The sequence below is a fragment of the Rutidosis leptorrhynchoides genome, chromosome 5 (genome assembly GCF_046630445.1).
Source record: "Rutidosis leptorrhynchoides isolate AG116_Rl617_1_P2 chromosome 5, CSIRO_AGI_Rlap_v1, whole genome shotgun sequence".
NCBI lineage: Eukaryota > Viridiplantae > Streptophyta > Magnoliopsida > Asterales > Asteraceae > Rutidosis > Rutidosis leptorrhynchoides.
The window spans coordinates 169,250,644-169,257,646 of NC_092337.1; positions in this window are offsets into that span (position 1 = coordinate 169,250,644).

Consider the following 7,003-nt stretch of genomic DNA (forward strand, 5'->3'; position numbering starts at 1 on the left):
TCTGGTTTCATCATTATCATATATATCATTATCATCATCAAATAATCTAAGTATCATCTTCATACAATCATCAACATCATCCTAAGCTTAACAATGTGTTATTATCATAATTATTTCATCATTATTTATTTATCATGCCATCATCATTGATCTATCACTCAAACTTATACATTATAATGATCATAATGGTGATAATCATCATTTAACCTAATCATATAATTTTCATCTTATCATATCATCATATATCATTCATTCTCATTATCATCCAGTATTGCTACTGTAACCAAATTCTGCAGCACAACAATATTATTTTTCACAGAATTAAAGCTATTATCATCATATATCATTATTTAAATTGACAGGAAAATAATTATCAAGTAACGATTAACATAGTTTATTCGAACAGAGATTACAGAGTTTCGTTATCATGATTAATCATCATTTAAGAAGTGTATTGATAAAAAAAAATTTAAAAACAATTATACATATATATACGAATCTGTAACAGAACAGAATTAAAAATATAAAAAAAAATATACCTTCAAATTCAATTCATACTAATCAATCATTTCAAACCGTAACCTCAACATAAAAGTTGTTATAAATCACATATCAAACACTCGTTGATCACTTTTTGATTTTGAAATTTACATAATCTCTTCAATTGATTCGTTGACCGACGAAGAACAATTTTTGACTTTTCGAATATAGATTCAATTCATTAGATTAGGAGTTGTAAACATGCAGACAGTTTGATAATGTTAAAAACGAACATATATTTCATAGCATTATCCCTCAAGAAAGACAAGCTTTTAGTTGCGATTGTTTTATTTACAAGTGATATTCGTTTAAATAATAAAAGGTGAAGACAAAAGACAGATTCGACGAATTGAAGACGCAAACGACCAAAAAGCTCAAAAGTACAAAATACAATCAAAGAGGTTCCAATTATTGATAAGAAGCGTCTCAGAATTACAAGAGTACAAGATTCAAAACGCAAAGTACAAGATATTAAATTGTACACAAGTACGTTTGAAAATCCGGAACCGGGACCAGAGTCAACTCTCAACGCTCGACGCAACGGACTAAAAATTGCAAGTCAACTATGCACATGAATATAATATAATATATAATTAATTCTTAAAATTAATATATATATTATATTATATTATAAAACCGTCGGCATAAAAAAACAAAGACTTTTGAGCCTCCCCAGCTGGCCATGCGATCGCATGGCCTTGAAGGGCAAAGCCCATGCGATCGCATGAGCCCTTTTTCCAGGCCTGTCCAATAAAGTTCGCGAGTTTTGGACGCAAAAACACACATCTTTTTCTTCTCCTCATTCGACGTATAATATTTATATTTATATTATAATTTTAATTTTAATTTTAATTTATAATAATAAGGGTGTGTTAGCGAATGTTGTAAGGGTGTAAGTAGAAATTCTGTCCGTGTAACGCTACGCTATTTTTAATCATTGTAAGTTATGTTCAACTTTTTTGATTTAATGTCTCGTAGCTAAGTTATTATTATGCTTATTTAATCCGAAGTAATCATGATGTTGGGCTAAAAATATTAAAATTGGGTAATTGGGCTTTGTACCATAATTGGGGTTTGGACAAAAGAACGACACTTGTGAAAATTAGACTATGGGCTATTAATGGGCTTTATATTTGTTTAACTAAATGATAGTTTGTTAATGTTAATATAAATATTTACAATTGGGCGTCCCTATAAATAACCATTTACACTCGATCGGACACGATGGGCGGGGTATTTATATGTACGAATAATCGTTCATTTAACCGGACACGAGAATGGATTAATAGCTACTAGAATTATTAAAACAGGGGTGAAATTATGTACAAGGACACTTGGCATAATTGATAACAAAGTATTAAAACCTTGGGTTACAGTCAGTCGACATCCTGGTGTAATTATTAAACAAAGTATTAAAATCTTGTTACAGTTTAAGTCCCCAATTAGTTGGAATATTTAACTTCGGGTATAAGGATAATTTGACGAGGACACTCGCACTTTATATTTATGACTGATGGACTGTTATGGACAAAAACCAGACGGACATATTAAATAATCCAGGACAAAGGACAATTAACCCATGGGCATAAAACTAAAATCAACACGTCAAACATCATGATTACGGAAGTTTAAATAAGCATAATTCTTTTATTTCATATTTAATTCTCTTTATTTTATATTTAATTGCACTTCTAATTATCGCACTTTTATTTTTTGTTATTGTATTTAATTGCACTTTTAATTATCGTACTTTTTAATTATCGCAAGTTTATTTTATCGCACTTTTATTTATCGCAATTTCATTATCGTTATTTACTTTACGCTTTAAATTAAGTCTTTTATTTATTTAATATTTTACATTTGGTTTTAACTGCGACTAAAGTTTTAAAATCGACAAACCGGTCATTAAACAGTAAAAACCCCCTTTAAAATAATAATATTACTTATATATATATTCGTATTTTTATAAATTAAACTAATATAGCGTTAAACTTTGATTAAAAGATTCCCTGTGGAACGAACCGGACTTACTAAAAACTACACTACTGTACGATTAGGTACACTGCCTATAAGTGTTGTAGCAAGGTTTAAGTATATCCATTCAATAAATAAATAAATATCTTGTGTAAAATTGTATCGTATTTAATAGTATTTCCTGCTAAAATTTAATAGTATTTTTGGCGCCGCTGCCGGGGAACGCCGAAGCGAAACGCCACACATATAAAAAAAATACGCTTTTGTAAAAATACGTTTTAAATATTTGAAAATATAAAAAGAAAACAAAAATATAAATATTTTTAAGAGTTTGTTAAATATTTAAGTTCTATAAAAGTTTCTTTATCTTTATTTTATAAAAATATAAGTTTTATTTAATTTATATAAATATATTACATAAATATATAAAACAGAAAATTCAAAACAGAAAAAAAAAATATAAAAACGCTCGGGCCTGCTACTGTAGCAGCCCGTAACCTGGCCCAAAACCTCAGCTCATGCGATCGCATGAGCCCGAAGGCATAAACTCATGCGATTGCATGAAAGTGTCTGACACGCCAACTGCAACCCTAAAACTGCATTTATTACGGTGTACTATTATTATTATTTAATAAACCCTAATTAGGTTTTAATATTTTATTATTTAGTTTAATTTTAGTTTTTAATTTATTTTATATTTAGTTAAATTAGTTTAATTAAGTTGTAAAATTAATAGTTTTATAAAATAAATAATATAAAAATAATATTTTTTTAAAAATTGTAATTTTTACAACTTTTAGTATATTTTTATATTTTGTCCCTTTTTAATTGTTTTAGCGTAACTTTTGTATTTTTCGCTCGTATTTAGTTTTAAGACATAGTTTTTGCCATAGTTATTTTTATTTCTAGATTTTTAGGCTCTGCTGTAAAATCCCTTAAGTGCTTTTTCTTTAGACTAAGATATAGGTGCTTTAGAATTTTGCGACGTCTTTTTAAGTTTTAGTTCCTTTTTAAGATATTGCCATTTGGGATATAGTTTTACTTGTAAGCTTTAATATTTTTAGACACCTTTTACCTATGTATCAATTATCATTCCAATTAGTAATCTCAATTTGCGATTATAATTTTAAGTTAGTGATAGTAATAAGGTTGGGTTAGTCGAGTTTTTTTTTAAGTTTTATAGTCATTTTTTTTTTCTTTCTTATTTTTCGACGCCTTTTATTTTTTGATCTTTTCTTTTTCGACCTTTTTTGACGCGCTCTTTTTCTTTCTTATTTCTCGCCATTCTAGTTTAGGACATAGATTTTTATTCTACTTCTTATCTAAATTTCTTAAAATTACGAAAATTTATTTTAAGTGGTTAAATTGATAGACATCAATAATTTCTGGTTCGTAGTAATAGTTGGATTTGTACGTGGACCGGGTTATTGGAGCCAAACAGTCCTCAATTATATTGAGACCAAACAAATCCTGCCCCTCTGCTGCATCTTTTGGCTATTCGAAACGTGGGCAAAATTAGAAAAGTCTATTGATTGGATAACTTATATAATTTTTCTTTCCTTTTAAAAACTAATAGGATATTCAGTGAATGCACCGAGCAAGACGTTCACCACCTTTTGTACGTTCACCACCTTTTGTACGTTCACCACCTGTAACTAGATCAAGACATCTAGCAAATATTACCGCCGTTGATTTTTCTTTAGAATCGTCATCCAGTCGACCAAGTACTCCAATTCAAATTTCCGATAATCCATTTTTTGAACCCGACCTCACAATTGAGAATCCGGGGAATATTCAGGGACAATTCATAGATCCTGAACCATTAAATTTTCCTCCGGAACCACCAATCATTCAAACAGAGATTGTTGAGGAACGAACCATTAAATCAGAATCCTCTAGTGATTCCGATTCAACAAATTCAATTATGGAGAATCTGGAACCTTTAAGTATGGAAGACCGAATGAGAGCTAAACGCACTGGCCAAGGTCATGCAATTACTCATCCAGACATTAATGCACCAGATTATGAAATCAAAGGACAAATTCTACACATGGTAACTAATCAATGCCAATTCAGTGGTGCGCTGAAGGAAGATCCAAATGAACATCTTCGTACCTTTAATAGGATCTGCACTCTATTTAAAATCCGAGAAGTGGAGGATGAACAGATATATCTCATGTTATTTCCTTGGACTTTAAAGGGAGAAGCCAAAGATTGGTTGGAATCGTTACCTGAAGGGGCGATTGATACATGGGACGTTTTAGTTGAAAATTTTCTTAAACAATTCTTTCCGGCATCTAAAGCCGTAAGACTTCAAGGAGAAATTGTTACGTTCACACAGAAACCGAATGAAACTCTATATGAGGGGTGGACAAGATTTGGAAAGTTATTAAGAGGATGTCCGAAACATGGTTTAGACACCTGTCAAATAGTACAAATATTCTACCAAGGATGCGACATCACTACAAGAAAAGACATAGATATAGCAGCTGGTGGTTCCATTATGAAGAAAACCGAAACTGATGCTTATAAAATTATTGATAACACTACTTCCCACTCACATGAGTGGCACTAAGAAAAAGTTATTGTTAGATCATCTAAAGCAGCTAGAGCCGATTCTAGCCATGACTTAGATTCCATTTCCGCAAAGATAGATGTTGTGGAGAGACGAATGAAAAAGATGACTAAAGATATCTACTCAATACGAATTAGTTGTGAGCAGTGTGGAGGACCACATTTGACAAAAGATTGTCTCAGTATTGAATTAACAATGGAACAAAGAGAGAATGTTTCATATCTAAACCAAAGGCCTGGAAATAATTATCAGAATAATTATCAAATGCCAAGACCGATTTACAATCAAAATCAGAATTATAACCGAAATATTCCATACAACAACCAACAAGGTCCTAGCAATCAACAAGTATCTAACAATACTTACAACCAGCAAAGACCTAATTTTCAAAACAAACCACCACAACCCGATGATAAAAAGCCGAATTTAGAAGATATGATGACGAAGCTAGTTGAAACTCAAACGCAGTTTTTCACATCTCAAAAACAAACTAATGAACAAAATGCTCAAGCATTTAGAAATCAACAAGCTTCTATTCAAAACTTGGAACAAGAAGTAAGTAACCTAGCAAGGTTAATAGGTGAAAGAAAACCGGGAGGTTTACCTAGTGATACAAATGCAAACCCCCGGAATGAAACAGCTAAAGCCATTACCACAAGAAGTGATACAACACTTAAACCACCTGAAATACCTGTAACTTCTGATGAAGCTATTCCTACTCCACAAGAACCACAACCTGATCAAGATAAGGAAAAAGAACCGGTAGTTGAAAAGGTTAATGAAGATAACACAGTTAAGGCTAAACCTTATGTTAAACCATACCAACCACCACTTCCTTACCCGAGTAAAATGAAGAAAGAGAAACTTGAAGCTGAGCAATCTAAATTCTTGGATATGTTTAAACAGATAAATGTAAATCTTCCTTTTATTGATGTGATTTCAGGAATGCCTAGATATGCTAAATTCTTGAAAGATCTGATCACGAATAGAAAGAAAATGTAAGAACTCTCGGCTGTTACTATGAATGCTAATTGTTCAGCAGTGCTGTTGAATAAGATACCAGAAAAATTATCTGATCCAGGAAGTTTCACAATTCCATGTTTTCTGGGTAGTCTTAGTTCAATAGAAGCATTAGCAGACTTAGGTGCTAGTATAAATTTAATGCCGTATTCACTATACACTAAACTAGACCTTGGAGAATTGAAACCAACAAGAATAAGTATACAACTAGCCGATCGATCAATAAAATATCCTAGAGGTATAATGGAGAACATGCTAGTTAAAGTTGGTACTTTAGTATTTCCAGTAGATTTTGTTGTTCTGGACATGGAAGAAGATTCTCAAGTTCCTCTCATATTAGGAAGACCATTCTTAAACACGGCTAAAGCAATGATAGACGTGTTTGGTAAGAAACTGACCCTAAGTATAGAGGGTGAGAGTGTTACCTTTTCAGTTGATAGAGCAATGCAACAACCGCAATCTGCAGATGATACATGTTATTATATTCAAACTATAGATTCACATACAGAATTGTTAGAAGAATTTCCAGAATTACAAGGAACAGGAGAATGTTCTTTAGGAGAAGGTAATGAACCAATTGATGAAGCTGAAATGTTAGCTACACTTATAGCTAATGGATATGAACCAACAATAGAAGAAATTCAAATGCTAAAAGAAGAAGACAGATATCGATACAAATCATCGATAGAAGAACCTCCGAAATTAGAGTTAAAGCCACTTCCAAACCATTTGGAATACGCTTATTTACATGGTGAATCTAAATTACCTGTAATAATATCGTCTTCTCTTACTGAAAATGAGAAATCACAACTCATTTCTGTGTTGAAAGCTCATAAACCAGCCATTGCATGGAAGATTCATGATATTAAAGGAATAAGTCCTTCGTATTGTACA